General features: G+C 36.3%; 1 non-coding gene across 1 annotated transcript; it reads left to right on the top strand.

Annotated features, from left to right (window-relative positions):
• The first annotated feature begins 19,945 nt into the window (after window positions 1-19,945).
• Window positions 19,946-20,016, top strand: TRNAG-CCC (transfer RNA glycine (anticodon CCC)). The gene has a single exon. It is a non-coding gene; the product is annotated as a tRNA-Gly (tRNA).
• The last annotated feature ends 648 nt before the right edge of the window (window positions 20,017-20,664 follow it).

Genomic DNA, 20,664 nt, shown 5'->3' with positions numbered 1-20,664 from the left:
TGTAGGGAGGGTAGGATTGGGGAGGGTTACACATTTTCATGTATGGGGAGGTTTGGATTCTTAAAATCCAACCTGTTACAAATTTTGTGGTGGGTACAAGTTGAGAGGTATAGACAGTCAAGTGGGGCCTAGAATTTCCAAAACCCGCCCAATTGTCATCCCTAATTTTGGAATTAACAAATACTCAAATATAGGAAAAACTGTTCTCAAATGTTTTACTTACAACTAAACAATTTGTTGCTAGTGAAGTCATTATTAAAAGTTTTTAGCAACAAACAACTGTTGCGAAATATGATTTTCACAACAACTAGACCAACTGTTGCCATTTTGTTTTTGTTTAAACAACAATTAATAAAAACTATTGCGCATATAGATTTTTAGCAAGAGCTAACTAACTATTTCTTAACGATACCTTAACAATAAATTTGCAACAGTTGAAAAATTGTATATAATAATCATCTTAGGCAGCAAGCCTTTTAAACTGTTGTTCAATGGGCAAAAATAATCAATTGTTGCCCTAAAATTCCATATACAATAATCCTTTTAATTATTGCTAATTGTCAACCGGCAACAACTGAACAATTATTTCTTATGTTCGTTTCTAGTTTTGGTCTTTACAAACTGTTGTCAAATTAGAAACAATCAAGCAATTGTTACCTTAAAGTTCTATATACAACAATTAAGTTAATCATCAAGTGTACAATGGCTACAATTAAGTAATTGCCACCACATATTAAAAAAATAATTAATCACATTAATTTGGTGACAACCATTAACTGTTGATAATTATCATTTTAATTGTTAAGCATCTAAATAAAATACACTTCTGAAATGTCAATACATGGGCCCATTGATATTATAAATGATAAAATTTACATTCCAACTGTAATTTAAATGCAACTATGTTAAAAATATATTACAATTAAATAATACAATTAAGACAAAATTTGATCTAATACATAATACACTAACACAAAATTTGATCTAATGCCTCCACCCACATATCTGGAGTTGTGTCTTTGGCTAAATAACCGTGGTAATTAGTTCATTGAAAATTATGAATAGCTCATGAGAGGTTGATTCCACATCCAGAAGAGCTCTAACTTTGCTCTACATGTAGTTGTCTTGTAATGGAACACTTGGAGCAAGTTCCATTCCTTCAAGAAATAGAATACAATAAGAAAAAAAAAGAATCAAGCATCAAGCATACCACAAGTTAGCCATTATATAGAGAAAGCATGATTGAACATAAGCATTACTTTAATCACGATTACAATGATTTGTATCAAATCGGTTGTGAGAGCTTTTGTCTTTGCTACAAATGATATGTATCAAACCACTTGTAAGAGCTTATGTCATTACTTCAATCATAATTACTACTGCATAAAAGAATCCAATGTTTAAAATTTGCATATGCATAAAAAATTCAGAAATAGTTTATGCATCTCCTATTGATAAAGACTCTCTATATTTTCCCTAAAAGTAGTTTCTCCAACCTTTTAATGTCAATTGTAAATTATCAAGTCCTCCAGTCTATTGGGTTATTGTGGCCATTATATTAAGCATTAGTATTTGAGATCTCCAACTTCTAGTAACATTATTCTTTCTTTCACCAATATTCTTGCGCAACTAGAAGCAACAAATACAGTTAGGACTGAGTTCATGGTCATATTGCTCAAAAATATTTCTAATGGATAAATCAGTTAATGTATACATGTTCATATCTCTAAGACCGAGACCAAAGTGATTAGACAGATAATAAGCATTTCTAGGACATTTGAAGAACCATTCTTTCTATGCAATTCCTTGAGATGGCACCAATTCTTATTGCCCTTTGTTGTTCCCCAAGAGTAGAGTAAAAAAAAGTACAAGGAAAAATGTTTAAATTAAAATTAAAAGTATGATTAGCATTGAATTTTCAATTAGAGAAAAGAGAAGGAAAATAAACAACTAATAACTCTAAGAAAATAACAACTTTTCAACTTTTGTCATTATAATTTAATTTTCACCAATAATCTTTTCTACTACTCCACATGGAACCATTTTCAACTTTCCAAATACAATTTCTACCCAATGGAACCATTTGTATGCCTATTAAGTTAGATGTTTTCTCAGTGCCATCTTCAATTCAAGAAACATTTTAGCTTTTTGACAACATAACAAATCTAGGTAAAGTCTTGATACTATTCTTGAATTGAAATTAGAATCACCATCCTATTTCTAAAAAATTGCTTTTCATTATGCTTTTATTGGTTCCATGAAAGCAGTAAACCTTTCAATTCAAACTACCCCATGCAATATAATGGATAGGAAAATAAAAACATCAAAACATAGTATAGGTTTAAAATAATAGCTTAATTTACAATTTAAAAAAACATATCTGTTAAGAAAATAAAGGAATGAAGAAAGTAATATATAAAAAGGAAATCAAACACATCAAGGTTTAACCATGGGAAGGGTACATTTTAACTAAAAGAGTTAACTATAACAACATTTTATGCATTTTACCTGGATAGGAGATTTGGTAAAGCCTTTTTGTTAGTGGTGACTTTGATTTAGATTCAACATCTATAAGCTGGTTCGTTCCAGCAGAGACCAGGATTCAAATCGACTTTGTATTGCAACATGCAATGAGGTCCAACCTTCCTGAAGAAGTGAAGAGTAAGTAAAAATAAATGGACGAAAAGGGAAAGGGGGAAAAAGAAGTTATATGGGAAACTATAAAAATGAAGGGGAAAGGACCCTCACATTACCTACAATATTACATCAACCTTGTATTTGATTAATACTTTATAGTTTGCATTCCACCAACTTGAACTACATAATGAAGTGGGGTAGCATCATTCTATCACAAGGAAGAGATCAGGCAATCAAACTTCTGGTCTCTCCAAAATCAAATAGAAAGAACCATGCAAATTACGATATAGGAAGCACTTTCTCACCCTATCTCTGATGTGTGGATTTGCTCCTTTCCTCAAAAAGATGATGGAGGGCCAGCTCACCACCGATAGGGCCGGCTCACCAACCAGCGACAGCTCACAGCTAGGGAGGATCATGCATCATCTAGCGAAAATCATGCACAGGATAACAATAACAACTCCATGCATTGGATAAACATTGAAAGATGGTGGCTATCGGAGGGTGGATATCAAAGGCAGCCTAAGGAGGATTTCGATAGTGGCTAGAAGACCAGATGTTTTAGTTCTTTTACAATTTCAACTTTCCTAGTTATTCTACAAGTCTACCAGATGTATTATAAATACTGCTGTTCTGAGTTAATAGAGGATATATACACAAGAATGTTATTTTCGCCACCTTTTTCTCTTTCTTCCAAGGTTTACGCCTAGCCTCACGTCAGGCTTCACGAACGAAGCCTCGTGTTCATCTGGTGCTTACGTCGTCAGCCCGGTCTAGTGATTCCACGCTGCGTCAGGTGGTATTAGAGCGGGAGTTCACCCAGTCAGATGGCCAACCAAGACGGTAGCAGTCGTAACCCACCCCGTGACGGAGATTAGGGGTTACAAGCTGTTTGGAGAGCAATCGAATAGCAACGCATAACATTGAGCAGCAATTGGCAGAGATCGCTAGACAACTACGGACTTTGTTACAGGAGGATGTTCCAAGGAATAGGGATAACACGTTGTACCAAGCCGGAGGAGACGACCACGGTAGACCAATCGTCGATCCTATACCCAAGAACCCTATTCTTGATGATGATAGTGACGACGAACTAGAACTCGGCATTGCTCCAGTTATTCCCGGTGATGGCAAAAACGGTAGGAATTGGCGAAATCCTGACAATTTTAATCACCGTCGGAACAATGATGAGTTTAAACTCAAGGTGGATATTCCGACTTTTAGTGGAGATCTGGATATAGAGGGCCTTCTAGATTGGATCACTGAGGTCGACCGTTTCTTCGAGTACATGGAGATCCCGGAAGAAAGAATGGTGAAATTAGTAGCTTTTTGATTGAAGGGAGGAGCATCTGTCTGGTGGGAACGAATGAGGGAGACTCGGATCAGAGAAGGAAGAGGTCCAGTTCGAACATGGAGGTGTATGAAACAGTTAATCAGAGGTAGGTTTTTACCCCCTGACTACGAGCAGTATATGTTTGAATCATATCAACGGTGTGCGCAGGGAACAAGAAGCGTAAACAAATACACATCAGAGTTTCTAAGATTGGTTGAACGGAACCAGCTATCTGAAAGTGACAACCAGCAGGCAGCTCGTTACCTGAGTGGGTTGAGACCTGCTATCAGAGACAAGATTGGCGTCCAGATGGTTCTGAGTGTGCAGGAAGCAAGGAACTTAGCTTTGCAGCCTGAGTTAATGTTCCAAGAAAGGACCCGAGCCGATAACTATCGATGGTACAGTGGGAGCGACAACAGGCCGACAACAGTCGACAAGGGCAAGCCAGTCCCAGGAGTATAACCCTCCCACCCGCCGAGTACAGCTAACGCCAGTAAGGCCGCCATGGGAGGAAACACTCGAGGTAACACTTCAAACCCTCCTAAAGCCAATAATCCCTATGCAAAACCTGCTCCTTTTAAGTGCTTCAAGTACAATGAAGTTGGGCATAGGTCTAGTGACTGTCCCAGAAGAAAGGCAGTTAACATGGTGGAGAGGGAGGAGGAAGAAGAGGGTGACATGAAGTATATTGTGGACCCGATGGAGAGGACGAAAATGGTATCTATGAACATAAAGAATACACGTGTGTTGTGAGGAAGCTAATGCTATCTCAAAGAAGCAAAGATACCACTCAATGACACCGGCTGTTTTGCACTAGGTGTACTGTACAGGGTAAATTTTTTGATTTAATTATTGATAGCAGCAGTCAGGAAAATATTATCTACAGGGATGTGGTACAGAAACTGCAACTACTTCCTGAGAAACACCCGAACCCGTACACGATTGGGTGGATCAGGGAAGTCGGGGGCGTACGTGTGGAGGAATGCTGCAAGGTTCCATTCTCTATTGGTAAGTACACTAATGAGGTATATTGTGATATTGTGGACATGGATGCTAGCCATATTTTGCTTGGTAGGCCTTGGCAGTTTGATGCAAATGCCAACCACCTGGGTAGGAAGAATACATACCAGCTCGAGAAAGAGGGTGTATGCTATACCTTATTACCCAAGGCAGAAAAGAACCAATCCAAGGCTCCAAAGGCAGAAGAGAGAAATTTCCTTACCATAACACATCACCATTCTGAGTTTGTAAAAGAATGTAAGGATACCCGCGATGTCCACTTGCTGGTGGTAAAGGGAGAAAGCATGAATGAGTCACTGGAGGAGAACAAAATTCCAGTGGAAGTGCAGGGTATACTCGATGAGTTTCATGATGTGGTTCCTGATGAGTACCTAACGAGCTCCCACCCATGCGAGATATCCAACATCATATTGATTTTGTCCCTGGTGTTAGCCTACCTAATCTACCACACTACAGGATGAGTCCTAAAGAGAACGAGATCTTACGGGATAAGGTAGAAGAATTATTGAGAAAGGGGCATATCCAAGTCAGCATGAGTCCTTGTATAGTGCCAGCATTACTAACACCCAAGAAAGATGGGAGTTGGAGGATGTGTGTCGGCAGCAGAGACTAGAAAGGACCAATGCAAAGTATAAGATTGCAACTGATAGGCATCGCAGGCACCAAGTGTTTGACGTCAGTGATGAAGTCATGGTGTTCTTAAAGAAGGAACGCATACCCGTGGGGAAGCATAACAAGCTATAGCCTTGGAAGTACGGTCCATACAAGATCATTAAGAAGATCAACGACAATGCTTACATAGTGGACTTGCCAGATCATATGGGTATCTCCAAAACTTTTAATGTTGACGATCTTCATCGTTACTTACCGGTGGCCACACTTGCATATCCCAGTCATGACTCGAGGTCGAGTTCTTTCCAAGTGGGGGAGAATGATGGAGGGCCAGCTCACCACCCAGCGACAAGGCCGACTCACCAACCAGCGACAGCTCACAGCTAGGGAGGATCATGCATCATCTAGCGAAAATCATGCACAGGATAACAATGACAACTCCATGCATTGGATAACACTGGAAGATGGTGGCTATCAGACGGTGGATATCAAAGGCAGCCTAAAGAGGATTTCGACAGTGGCTAGAAGACCAGATGTTTTAGTTCTTTTATAATTTTAACTTTCCTAGTTATTCTACAAGTCTACTAGATGTATTATTAATACTGTTGTTCTAAGTTAATAGAGGATATATACACAAAGAATATTATTTTCGCCACCTTTTTCTCTTTCTTCCAAGGCTTACGCCTAGTCTCACGTCAGGCTTCACGAACGAAGCCTCGTATTCGTCCGGTGCTTGCGTCGTCAGCCCAGTCTAGTACTTCCACGCTGCGTCAAAAGATGACTAAAAACAGTTTACCAATAACTGCCTTATGAAGAGCAGTTTCACCAGACAGACTCAAGCTCTAATGATAATGGCAAGTGAGGACAAATTTGCAATTAAATTGCTTTAGTTAAGAAATGACAATTAATGTCAAGCCTATGATACAAAATAAAAAGTAGGTAAGGTGCAGCAAGAAAGACCGAAGAACACCTAGAAAGAAATCAAATAAGGGTAAAAGGACTTCTTAATGCTTTGGAAACTTTAACAATTGTTATTTTATCGAGAACAAGAGCTTCATTCTGTTGCAAAATTGCTTTCTCTTCTGATCCCAAAAGTTGTTCAACTTCTGGAATTATTAAAAGAAAAGTCGATATTTAGCGCTTTCACATTTATAGATGGGAGAAATGCAAGTCTGACATGTCTGTGAAATTAAAAACAATAAGTTCCATATTATGTTTACTATAAGTAAAGAACAAGAACAAATTCTGCAATGCACCAGAAACCAAGTGGAGAATAAATACGAATATGAAAAACATGATAATTTCTAGAATTTATTTAATTAATTTTGACCGGACAAGCAGAAGCCTTGGCTAGCATCAATAAAGTAAAAGTGAGGTTCACATTAGATTTATTTACATGCAGAGCTCTTTATATGCAGACACAATCTAAATATACAAAATTCCCACTACAAATAAAGATTCTATTTCAACGAATCTTATTGATCTGAACTTGTCAGTCATAGATCTCAATTATCCCAATTTCATTTGACCAATTAGACATCACCGCTATGCTGAGAGACCCAAAAAACCCCAACACGTAGAATTTCACATCTTAATTTGTTCGTTTGACTGTTAAACTAGCGAGATAACATTTTGACGCACCAAATTGAACTGCCACATCAATTGTCCAACCTAGGATCTTAAGAGGGCGGGGACTGATGTCAGTTCCTTACTTGACCCCATTAAAACACCTGGACTAATGAATTTGAGTTTAATAGGCTTAAAAAGCTCAAAATACCAAACAAACCCCCACTTAAAACTAAGAAAGGACAAAACCTCATTTAAAAGTTCTTCAAATTTACATTTTTTGCCACTGTCAACCCCAAATACGGGGCTGCAACATCTGGCACGCCTCGATTTCTCATTAGACACACAAAATCCACGGGAAGTCCTCCAAACTTGAGAAAAATTGTTACACAAAGAATGAAGGGTCAACTGTAAGCCCTTATCTCTCAAAATCTTTGCCTATTTTAGTGAAAGATCTCTGTTGAGTCACAGACACTATAGCTGAGCGAATTCAGACTTGACCCCCCTTCCATTCTTTATAAATACTAACCTAATTCGACCTCAAAGGGGGGCGGACTAAGGAGAGAAGAACCGAGGGAGAGACCAGAGAGAAGGGGAGAGGAGGAAACCTAAGAGAGGCCCCTAAAGAAAGAGGAGGGCAGTTTTCCCAATTTTTGTAATACCCCCATTCTACTTGAAATCTTGAAACCCCATCTCCTGTCTTCCAAACTTAACACTAGAAAGCTCAACTCAGTTCTATGCCTTACACAAGTTTTGTTTGAAGTCCTTTCAGCTGCTAAAAATCTTTTGACAAGGTACATATGAAAGGTAAGCTTTTTTTTTAGTTTTTCTAGGTTGCTTGAGGTTCTGAAATATTGGAGAACCATTGCTTGCAATTTCTTCTTGACTAAGAATAGAGGCAAAGAGGCGAGGCTCTTAGGGAATCAGTACCTAAGACCCAATAACATCACCTCAAAATCGGCATTAGGAGAAGTTGAAAGCATGTTCCTCCGGATTTAAGAAATTCTTGCAACCATTTCTATTTTCCCCTAAAAGAAACTGAACCTAAACAACTCCCATACTAGGCTGCTACAACTAGGGGTGGATTCGAGCTGAGCCGAGCCGAATAGTACTAGGCTCGAGCTCAACTCGAGACTATTCTACAAGGCTCGAGCTCAGCTCGAGAGTATTCTACAAGGCTTGAGCTCAAGCTCGAGCGTGGTTTGAGCCAAAACCTTGAGCTCGAGCTCGGCTCGGCTCGGCTCGGCTCGGCTCATTTTATATTTTATAAAAATATTTTATTATATATTTTATAAATATTTTATTATAAAAATATTTAGAAAAAATATTTTATAAAAATAAAAATCATATATAAAAAAATTTATTTTATATTTAAAAAAATTAAGAATTATAATAATTAATAAGTATAATATTTTTATTATATATATATATATTCGAGCCGGCTCGCGAGCCTCACAAGCCAAGCTCTAGTAGGCTCGAGCTCGGCTAAAGCTGAGCCGAGCCGAGCTCGAGCAACTCGTGAAAAGCTCGCCTCGTTGCCACCCCTAACTACAACTTGGAGAGAGGGGTGCTTAATACCTTCCCTCTCCCAATCCTTAAGACCTGAAATCTCTCGATTGTGTCTTTTTCATAGAAGACAGAGTCACTATCAAAGACTTAATATGAGTTTTTCAAATCTAAAAATAAAGGCCCATTTCCTCTAAAAAATGGATAGCGACTCCATCTCTTTAAACGGACCATAAGCTTCCCAAAGCTCACACATGAGCATAGAATTGTCAGTATATAAAACTTTTAATTTGGACAAAAAGAACGTATAAAGAATAATTTGGTCACTTACATTCTTGCAATAATTAAACTCTAATTTGGGAGGCACAATGATAAGCAATAACTCATACACTTATGGTTGATAGGAATTATCTCGTACAACGGATAACTAATCGAGAATTTTGTGAAATGAAAGTAGATAAAGATTATTTCAATTTGAGTTATAGATAGAAAAAATAGATGCAAAGACCAAAATTATTTGTGCTTCAACTTTATTCATCGTAATGAAGTTTTCTTACCTTTCCAACTACTTAAACTGCCATCAAAAGCCTCTTCTGAACATGGATTGCAAAAAGTAGTTCCAAGAAAAATGAAAAAGTTACAAAAGAAATTGAATAAAATACCGTTCGAGAGGTCCTCCTCGTGCTAAGTATTTGGGAATTTAGTAACACTAGCAACAGTAACAGCAGGAAGCCCTTCTTCATTATTCTCGATCGCTATCGAAGTCCAAATCATTTTCTTCTTGGTCTTCGTCTTCGTAATCATTGCCACTACCATCTTCAGGTTCTTCCCAAGTGCCCCGTGGAGCTTTAAATGAAGAAACCTTTTTGACTAGCATAAATTCTTGATTTCGTGCTTAGACCCATACCAGTCCATAAGGGTTTCATAGCTTCTACTACTATTTAGGGTAGTACAGAGTGATGGAAATAAATGAGTGGAAGAAAATTCGCACAACACCAGAAGTTGTCCAACACCTGAGAATGGCAAAAGAATGGTTGAAAATGGCAGGAGGAAATACTCGACCCTTAAGACCTCGACCTAAACAGACACTTTTTGAATTACTGAAACCTTCGATCCAACCCATTCTAACCCCTTGACCATGGTTTTAAAACCGGACCAGACCCAACGGTCGCATTGGTTAACACAGGAACCAAAGCTAATCGGTTCCGTTTCATCTTAAAACCGCTTTTTGGAAAAAATTGTTGATTTGGTTAATATGCCGCTGACCCGGGTGGATGACCTATTGACCCAGACAACATTTTTTGGTTGTGTTTTTTTTTTTTAATTTTTTAAGTCAAAATGGATCGCCTATTCGAACCAAACAGTCGAACCATTCGATCCAGGAACCGGTCCCTAGAATGGTTTCATGTTCGGTCCAGTTTTAAAAACCCTGCCCTTGATCCAACCCATCCTGACCCTAATGGGTACCCTTGATCCAATTCACCCTAACCATTTCCACTGGCCTTATTAGGTGAGTATGTGTGGGTTTCCAAGGTGGGTGGGTCAAATGGGATGGGGTCAAGATTGCCAACCCTAGGTTGGGTAAAAACTATATTGAATCCAATCTATTGGCATCACCATAAAATATTATAAAAAACTAGCTCAGAGGTTGCCTCTAAGTCACAAGTCATTGGTTGGACTATCCAAATCATCAAACTGGTTAGGCCACACACCAACATGATTTATATATTATATTAATAAATTAGTTGTCTAAAACCAAGAGGGTTCAGACCTGTTTAGTAAGAAGTAAACCAAAAATGAAGAGAAGAGAACAGGAGAGAAGAGGAAGAGAGAATAGAAGAGAATGAAGGGTTCATCCAGCTTAGTCTGCCGCCCCAAATGATATTTAAAATAGGTCTTCAACATTAAGAGGTACAATGACAGGAATGCCCCGGTCACTAGAAACAATAGAAAAAAAAAGGTTTAACAGTACTATATACAAGAAAGAACATGTGAGCAGGTGGGACCACAAACTGGTCAACCATTTTCTCTACACCTTAAGTTGGGAAAATATATTGATACATTCCCAGCCTGCTTAAATCTGACTCAAGTTTGACTTTGTTGACTGCCTTGGTGAAGACTTTGGCAAGCTGCATATTAATGGCAACATAAGGAAGGCACACTTCTTGAGAGGTAACTTTATTTCGGATGAAATGTCTGTCAACTTCAATGTGTTTGGTTCTACCATGTTGTATTGGGCTGTGAGCAATGTTAATGTCTGCTTGATTATCACAATACAGTATCAAGGGTCTTTCAAACTCAATTCCCAATTCTGTAAGGAGAGACTTTAGCCATAATATTTCAGCAACACCATTAGCCATAGACTGTATTCAGCTGCAACACTAGACCAAGTAACAACATTTTGCTTCTTGCTCCTCCATGAAACTAAATTCCCTCCAACAAAGGCACAATACCAAGAAGTAGATCTCCTATCATCAATACAACCAGCCCAACCTGCATTAGTGTATACTTCAATCTTCATATGGCCACTATTTTTAAAAAGAATACCCCGGCCTAGACACCTCTTCAAGTAGACTAAAATTATCTCAACAAGGAGGTGTGAGGTAGTGGGAGAGTGCATGTATTGACTGACAACACTTACAGCATACGAAATGTCGGAGCAAGTCAGACATAGGTAGAGAAGTATTCCTACAAGCCATTGATACATACCTATATCTTCTAGAGGTTCACCATCCTCTGCATTAATCTTATGATTTTGTTCAATAGGAGTATCAACAGGTTTAGCTCCTAGTTTTCCTATTTCTTCTAGGAGATCAAGAACATACTTCCTCTGGGAAACAAAAATGCCATGCTTGGATCTTTCCACTTCTATCCCAAGGAAATACCTCAATTCACCTAGCTCATTTACTTCAAATTCTTGATTCAGTAGTTGCTTAAGAGAGTTAATCTCATCAATATCACTTCTTGTCACCACAATGTCATCTACATACACAGCTAGGAGAATCAAAGTAGATTATTTCTTCTTAAACAACAAAGTGTGTCAAATTTGGATTGAACATAGCAAAATCTTTCCAAAGTAAGTCTGAATCTATCAAACCATACCCTTGGAGATTGTTTCAGACCATACAAAGCTTTCTTGAACTTGCAAACTTTCTTACCAGTCTCTGCACCATAGAAACTAAGAGGTAACTCCATATACACCTCTTCCTGCAAGTCACCATTTAAAAATGCATTCTTAACATTCATTTGAAATAGAGGCCAAGAGAAGTTAGCAGCAAGAGACAATAAAACCATGATAGTATTCATTTTTGCAACTGGTGCAAAGGTCTCCAAGTAATCAATACCATAGATTTGAGTGTATTCCTTAGGCACCAGTCTAGCTTTATACCTTTCAATTGTACCATCGGCATTATACTTCACTGTGAATATCCACTTACACCCGATTATCATTCTTTATAAGGGTATCCATCTCAACCTTCATTGTTTCCTTTCACTCAATGACAACAAAGGCCTCTTGAACAATTCTAGGAATGGGAATGGCAACAATGGAGGATAAAAAAAACTTATATGATGATGAAATGTGATCATAAGAAAGGAACTGAGAGATACAATGGGGAGAGGGTGAGGTACATTGACGTTTCCCTTTCCATACTACAATCGGAAGGTCAAGGTCATCTGAGGATGGTAGAGGCATAGTAGTGGAAGAGGGTATGTCACCAATAGTAGGAGTGGGTATGTCATAAATAGCAAGAGGGGGTAAAGAGAAAGCAATACCGGAATTTGGTGCTACAGAAGAGATAGGAACTGGCCTGGACTGATCATTACTAGAATCAACTTGCCGCCACCATCTTCTATGATACACCCTCAACTCTTTACATTTTTGACAACTCCCTTCAATACACTCCCCTCCATTTGCAGGAATGGGCAAAGGAACATCTTGAGCAAACAAACACACCCTATTCACCACTCTCCTTCTGAGGTGAAACCCTAGTGTAATAAGGGACATCTTCAAAGAATGTGACATCCATAGATATAAATCTAGTTCTTGAGACAGGGTCATAGCAGCAATACCCCTTTTGATTTTGTGCATATCCTAGGAAAATACATTTGACAGCCTTAGGATCAAATTTTGAATGGGTAGGCCCAAGGATTTGGACAAAACAAGTGCAACCAAAGGTTTTGGGAAGAACAAAGAACTGCTCCTTATCAGGATACAACAAGTTAAAAGGAGCTTTCATGTCCAAAACTCATGAAGTAATCCTGTTAATGAGATAAATAGTAGTAAGAATGGCATCCCCCCAGAAACGAATACAAACATTGGTATTCAGCATGATGCTTCTTGCAACTTTAAGGATGTGTCGCTTTTTCCTCTCAACTACACCATTCTGCTAAGGTGTATGAGGACAAGTGCTCTAATGAATCACTCAATGTTCAAGGAGATAAAAGGATAAGGTTTTTGCAAAATATTCTTTGGCATTATTAGATCTAATATTTTTTATTTTAACTCCAAAATGAGTCAGGATCATTTGATGAAAAATGCGGATCAAAGTGGGAACTTCATCCTGAGAGCACATGAGGTAAGTTGATCTATAATGCAAGAATATGATAAGGCCCCCAAACATCAGTATGCCCAATTTCAAAAAGAACAGAGCTTCTTTTATTACTTTGTGGATAAGTTGATCTATAATGCTTTGCCCACTCACAACATTCACACTTTAGACTGGACACATGGATTGCCATAAACAAATTAGGAAAAAGACTCCTTAAAGACCCAATAAAAAGATGACCCAATTGATTATGCTAAAGCATAACCTAACTCATGCACAAACTATGACACAAAAGACTTCCCATCTTCTTTCCTCTTCCCAAGTGGATGTTCAAGCAAGTAAATCCCATTCGTCTCACAACCAATCCAATCACCTTCCATGTAGCTAGATCCTAAAAAATATAATGATCAAGAAAAAAGGTTACAAAAAAGTTCTGGTGTTTAGTGATACTACTGATAGAAAGCACATTAGTGCTTAGTTTAGGAACATGAAGAACTGAGGATAAGGAAATAGCATCAGAGACATTGATGTCTCCCTTGCCTAAAATAGGGATAAGAGAGCCATCAGCAATAGACACTTTGTCTTTGCTAGAAGACAAGCAATAGGTGTGAAATAATGAAGATAAATTGGTCATATGATCAGATGCACCTAAATCAATAATCCAAAAATGGCTAGTATTACCTGTGATAGAGGCATGATAGGCAGAGACCCTTAGATCTAATTGAGCAAAAGTAGAGGTGAGAGTAAAATGAGACTATCTAGAGCAACCAACTTCACTCTCTAGCTGAGATAAAGCAACCCTAACAACAACCAATGCATCAAGAGGACTGGATCTAGTGTTGAGAGTGGATGGAGCTCCTGTGGTTACAACTGTGGATGAAACTCCTATGGTTATAGCTACATTAGCATTTCCCTTCTTGTTCCTAAGTCTCTCTAGAATTATCTGAGGATGAAGCTTCCAACAAGTGTCCTTAGTAAGTTTTGGCTTCTTATAGTAGTCACAAAACACATCCCTCTTTCCATCCTTTTCTTCACAATGTACCAAAGAGTAAGCTTGAGATAAAGAGACACTAACTCTACTAAGAAGTTGCTATCTTACAATGTCATAGTCAGAGTTCAGCCCGGCCAGGAATTCAAACACTCTATTTTTCTTAACAATTTCTTGAATGTGGTAGCATCCTTCTGGCTCTCCCACTCAATAGTCTCAAGATGATCAATCTCATACCATAATGATTTCAAGGTGGAGAAATAAACTAACAAATGTTCTCCCCCTGTTTAAGATTATTCACTTCCATTTTCAGTTCATAGGCTCTAGCACCATTAAGGGGTTGATAATAGGTTTCTTTCATATTGTCCCAAATTTCGTCAGTTGTCTTTGTCCAAAGATAGTTTCTATTGATATAAGGTTGCATGGAGTTGCATAACCAAGTCATAACCAAATATTTTTCTTGAACCCATTTAGCAAGGTAAGGGTCCTCCTGTGCTAGTTTCTTTGCATCTCCCATCACATACCCCAGTTTTCCCCTCCCTCCATTGGCCATCATGGCTAATTGGGTCCATTCCAAATAGTTTATTCTATCAAACTTGACTGTAGTAATCTGAAATGAATTGTTATCAGCCATTTGGTTTGTTCTCATTTCTAGCCATTTCCATCCTGAAGAGGACAAAGAGTAATCACTGAATGAAGAGTACAAAACTGTCTAAACTCCTTTTCTAAACAGAAATTCAAGGTACTGTCCAAACAACACCCAAAGGAAGAAACTAGCAGTAGAGGAGACCACATTGTGAAAAAATAGTACAACCCAGAAAATAGTCCATATAGGAGCCCTAAATAGTCCAACAGAAAAAAACAACCAGCAGATCTGATTCCAAAGATATTTCAAGCACTTGAGTGTCCAAAAAATATGAAAACAACCCAGAAATTTTTGGGCTAAAGTAGTAAAAAAAAACAGTCAAATAATTGTACTAACTTTAGAGAAATTTCAGACACTTTAACAATCCAGAAAAATAAAAACCAACTTGTTTTCTCCGGTTCTTCCTGGTCACCAGACAACTCTCCAAGATATTTGAATCTTAGGCACCTTCTTTCAATCTGTAGTGACCTTCAAGAACCAGGCGACTCAAGCTGAAGTTTCTAGCCCTAGAACAACTCTCATGTAGTCGGCTGGACAACACCTACATGAGAGCCTAAGCTAGATTTAGGCCTGCTCTGATACTAAGTTGTTTGAAACCAAGAGGGTTCAAACCTGTTTAGTAAGAAAAGTAAACCAGAAATGAAGAGAAGAGAAGAGGAGAGAAGAGAAGAAAAGAAAAGAGAAGAGGAGAAGAGGAAGAGATAATAAAAGAGAATAAGGGGTTCGGCCAGCTTAGTCTGCCACCCCAAATGATATTTAAAATAGGTCTTCAACATTAAGTGGTACAATGACAGGAATGCCCCTATCACTAGAAACAATAGAAAAAAAAAGGTCTAACAGTACTATATACAAGAAAGAACAAGTGAGAAGGTGGGACCACAAACAAGTCAACCATTTTCTCAACAAAATTAATATATAATTATATTCTACATGAATGGAACATATGTATACTTAAGTATAATTTTATGTTTAATTTATTTTTTGTTTAAATTTTAATTGTTTGATTTACAAAAATGCTAAAAATTGGTATTTGAGACAAATAGTAAGGCAAGGCATGTCTTGCCTCCAAAAACTTTAGTATAACATATGATCCTATAATCGTGATTGGTTATTAATTTGGTTTACTTTCATAGTACAGGTTCATTGATTAAGTTCCATTATCATAGTTAAACTCCAAAAAATAGAAATTATATATTTAAGTCATAAAAGGTTAAAACTCGAAAAACATTGAGTTTTCATCACTTCTTGCATTTTCTATATTTTTTAATTAAACATCTCCATCATTATATTGAAATATTTAATAATTTTGACATATCTAGTTTTCTTCAAATTTTTTATTTTATTCTATCATTTAATAAAATTTGTATATATTATTATTTTAGTTATTATATTACAAGTTGACCCTATTTTGATTAATTAAATACTTGATTATGGAATAATCAAGTTATGTTAATTTGTTATAGTCGGTCAAGTTATGTTTAGGTTAAAGCCAAAATCGTATTGAACACAATCCATTTACATCCCTATTCAAAATTTCAGCTACTTAGAAAAATATAAAATATGTTTGGTGGCATCATTTTTTGGTTATTGTCATAGGATTGACTTAACCACATTGATTAAAGTGAATTTTTGTTCTATAATCTATTTGTTGATGTGTTAATTATATTTGTGTCTACAATCTTTCTACGATTGTTTCAAATATTTCATAATATTACCAACAAATATAGATAGAATGCACAACTATAATGACCACATTTGTGTATTTAATCCATCTCTAATTGTAAGGATCGAAAATGTAACTTCAGTTATTACTTTCCACCTCATTTAACCCCTTCTCATTAAGTCTTATACATAAGGTATTAAATCACATTTTCTCTTATTAAATTTGTAAGTTATTTTCACTAATGAATGCTACTAATTAGATCTATGTCCATATTTTTAACAATATAAACCCATATAAATTAAAAATGACTTAAATGTAGAAATAAATATAGAAATATAATTTTTAAAATAGAAATAAATATAGAAATTTACAAAAAATGTAGAAAACATTAGACACGTTTATTATATTTTTATTAATCAAATTAAAAAATAAGTATAATAAACAAGATTACTTTTATTGACAATGAAAATGAAATACATAATTTTGAACTGACCGAAGATGAAATATAATTTTGGGTTAAATATTTTAAACTTTAATGTCATAAATAAATAATAAAAAGCAATAAAATATAAAATACATAAATTTTGCAAGAAAAGCATTCAACTACACCTATAATATCTTGTATTTATCATATTAAACAAAAAGTAAGTGTGGCATATCAGAATTATTTATACACACAAAATACAAAAACAAATTATAGAGAAAACTATACACATTTATAATTCTATATTAATGATACTATTAAAAATATAAATAAGATTGTGGAACTTTCTTTTTACTTAAAACCAAGGTTTTAAAAACCGACCAAAAAATGAAATTACTTTGGCTTCCGGTTTTTGGGTCAGCAGTTTAACTGTCCAATTTGAGTGGGTCAAACCAGTAAGATGTAAAATATAATGTAACTTTTTATTTTGATCGTTAGATTAGAATTAGGTTAAAGTCTACCATATATATATATATATATACATATATATATATATATTATGAGAGGGGAGTGTGTGACTTTGAGAAGGAGACAACTAGTTAAAGTTGAGAAGTAAGAAGAAGAAGAAGAAGAAGAAGAAGAAGAAGAAGAAGAAGAAGAAAAACATTGTCGGAGGTGGTTGTCATCATGTTCACCAATTGTTGTTGTAGAATTGTTTTGCCCTAAGAAGAAGAAAAAAAATGAGGAGGTGGAGGAGGAACTGTCAATACTGGAAATCTCCATGTTCATCATCACCATTTCTACAACACCGTTTGCCCTCTTCATACATCTCTCTAAATATCTCTCAAATTCCAAATCATTAGCTTCATTGTTGTATATCGGATTTTAATATAAGATTAGTGTTTAATCTCTCATCTCTTGCATTGATTTTTCGATTTCTTCATTGGAGTTGCAATTTTTTTGCTGTTACAACTTAAAAAGAATCACTGAAATGAGAAAACTTAAAATCAAAATAGATAAACTAAAAACACTAACTAATTTTGGCCATTGGAAATAATCGAACAAGATTATGAGATATGAAAGATTCTTTTTTCAACTTTTTGATTTCCTTCTAATTTTTATTTCAAAATAAATAAAAAATTTTGAATTAGTTTGGATGCAACCCAAGAACTGTTAAATAGGTTGAACATTTTAATGGTTAAATTGTTCGGGCTAGCGGTTCTCTAGCCATTTCAACAGATTCTTTTTTTCTAAAATAGCAGTTCAGAGCCAAAATAGGACTGGTGAAATGACCAGTTCTCTGGTTTGTTTTTTAGTCCCTATTTAATTGTAAGATTTAATTTATAAATTGAACTACGACTTTTCACCTCATTCAATTCCCTCTATTTAAATCTTACATTTGGTTGATAAATGAACAAAAGAAAAAAGATATACCAAAAAGATAAAACACTACAAAAGGCACATATACATTTACTAGTATATATAAATATATGTATGCATATTTGCGTAGATATATATATATATATATATATATATATATATATACATAATTTTAGAGTGGATTCATTAACCAACTCGAGCCCGACCCGGGGCCCGAACCCAACCCGAGTGCATCAAATTATAATGCAAGTCATGCTTTGGTTGAGAAAATCGGGCTTAACCTCGAACTCGGCCTAAAGCACAAATTTTAGAGCCATGCCCATGTTGACCATAAACCCAATCCAACCCACCCAACTTGCACCCCTAGCTGAAATCAAAGGTGGCCCTGCTCCATTCATGTGGGGCAACTCTAGGCTGTCTCCAAGGTGTTTGAGCAAAGTTTGCCTCTATGAAGACCTAACTGAAAACAAAATAATGGTTTTAGAGGCAAAACCATGTGAATCCCTTGTGATGGCCGTTCAGCTTTCAATCTATATTTCATAGGACTGTCTTTCTGTCCTATTATCTTCTATATATACACAGCATACGGGCCATGGGTATCCATTTTCCTTGACTACTTCATGCTAAGGCAATGCCAGCACAAACCATGGGTATCCCAAAAGGCCACTTCGTTGTTTCTTTCGTCACCTATGGCCGGGTTTATCTTTGATGAAGTGCCATAAAACTACAGAAGGAAATTATAAAATTAAACCAAAAAAGATTACAATAGAATCAAAATATATTTTTTTAGCAAGAAAAAAAAATTGAAAGAATACCAGCACAAGCAGCAGGCTTATGGACCACCATCTTTTGGTCCTATAATCCAAATATCCAATTAAGTTAGATTGAATTTAAGAACCCCTTAACATCCCATTAGTTGAGGAGGATGGTCTTAAATCTTCTCATTCATTTTCTTTCTTCTTCTTTCAAAACAGAGTTTACAATGAGAGAAAATTGGACATAAAAATTCTATTTTTCAGGAAACAGGGCCTGTGCCGTTTGATTGGGAGTTGGGACTTGGGACTAGGATCCATACGTTTATGACACTATTTAAATTGTAATAAGAGGATTCATATATATTTCATTATTTGGACATAATAGAGAATGCAAGTTCTAGTGTTCCCATTCTTACACACCCTTCTTATGTCAATAAAAAGTACTTTTCCATGCTATCTGAACTTGCTATAATGAGGTTTCTATTAAAATGCTTCTTCAGAATCAGCAATTCAATTTTACATGCATAACATCTAAAACATAAGGTTGTGTTTGGTTGTAGTGCAATTTTAATGCATGAGAGTGCAAATGAAAAAAATGCAAATTCTGATTTAATTTTGTTTTGGGTTTTATTTTATTCTTCTTCAGGTCTTAATTTTATTTCTTTTGTAGTGCAATCAAACAAAATATTGAAATAAAAATAAACCATTATTTGCACCAAAAACATTTGCACTACCATAATTTTGTATCAATGCAAATAAGTTTGCATTCCAACCAAAGAAATATCGTTGGGACAAAATTATGCCAATAACTTCACACAATTTGTTGACAAAATCACAATTATGAAAATTCCAAGTTAGTTCTATGTGAGCGCATCTGGTGTAGTGGTATCATAGTACCCTCCCACGGTACTGACCAGGGTTCGATTCCCTGGATGCGCATATTTTGTTCCCATCAAAAACCTTGTGGACTTTCAACTTTGTCATATATGATTCTAGAGGAGTGGATTAATAATTCATTTTTTACAAAAAGAAAAAAAAAAAAATTATATATCCAAACAGTTCCCTAACCTAACTTGGTGCAAGGCCATGGGATGTTACAACTTAGTAATATACATTTTCTCTGCTCTTTTGGCAACTGAAGATTAATGCAACTCTAGTAAAATCAAACTAAACAAATTTGGTTGATACTAGAATAGACAATTCCAAGATCAAATGCTCTGATTCGCATTTAATGGTTGAATGGTGGTTTATAATTCACAATGGAATTCAGAATCAGTAGTTAATGAAAAATAATATAGCTATGCTGTTGTACAAACCTGCAAAGATGGGAACAAAAAATGTTTCTGATGTAGGCGCACATGGCAGGTCCATTGGCATGACAACACATGGCATCCTCTGATGGCGATGTGTGGCCCAAGGTAGATGGGATCCTAACCGTCTGCTTATAACTAACTCCAGGCAGGTTCAAGTATAAATAAGTGGCATCACTCCTTAGGTAAGCTATCTTGGCATTTACTGTTCTAAGCTCTCTAGCTTCCTGGTGACCTCGTCTGAGCTACTTTACTCAGTCAAGCCTCGTCTGCTCTC

This window comes from Nelumbo nucifera, chromosome 6 (assembly GCF_055504915.1).
Source record: "Nelumbo nucifera cultivar China Antique chromosome 6, China Antique-T2T, whole genome shotgun sequence".
In the NCBI taxonomy this organism is placed as follows: domain Eukaryota; kingdom Viridiplantae; phylum Streptophyta; class Magnoliopsida; order Proteales; family Nelumbonaceae; genus Nelumbo; species Nelumbo nucifera.
Note: the sequence above shows the minus strand (reverse complement) of the source record. Positions and strands in the feature narration are given on the sequence as shown.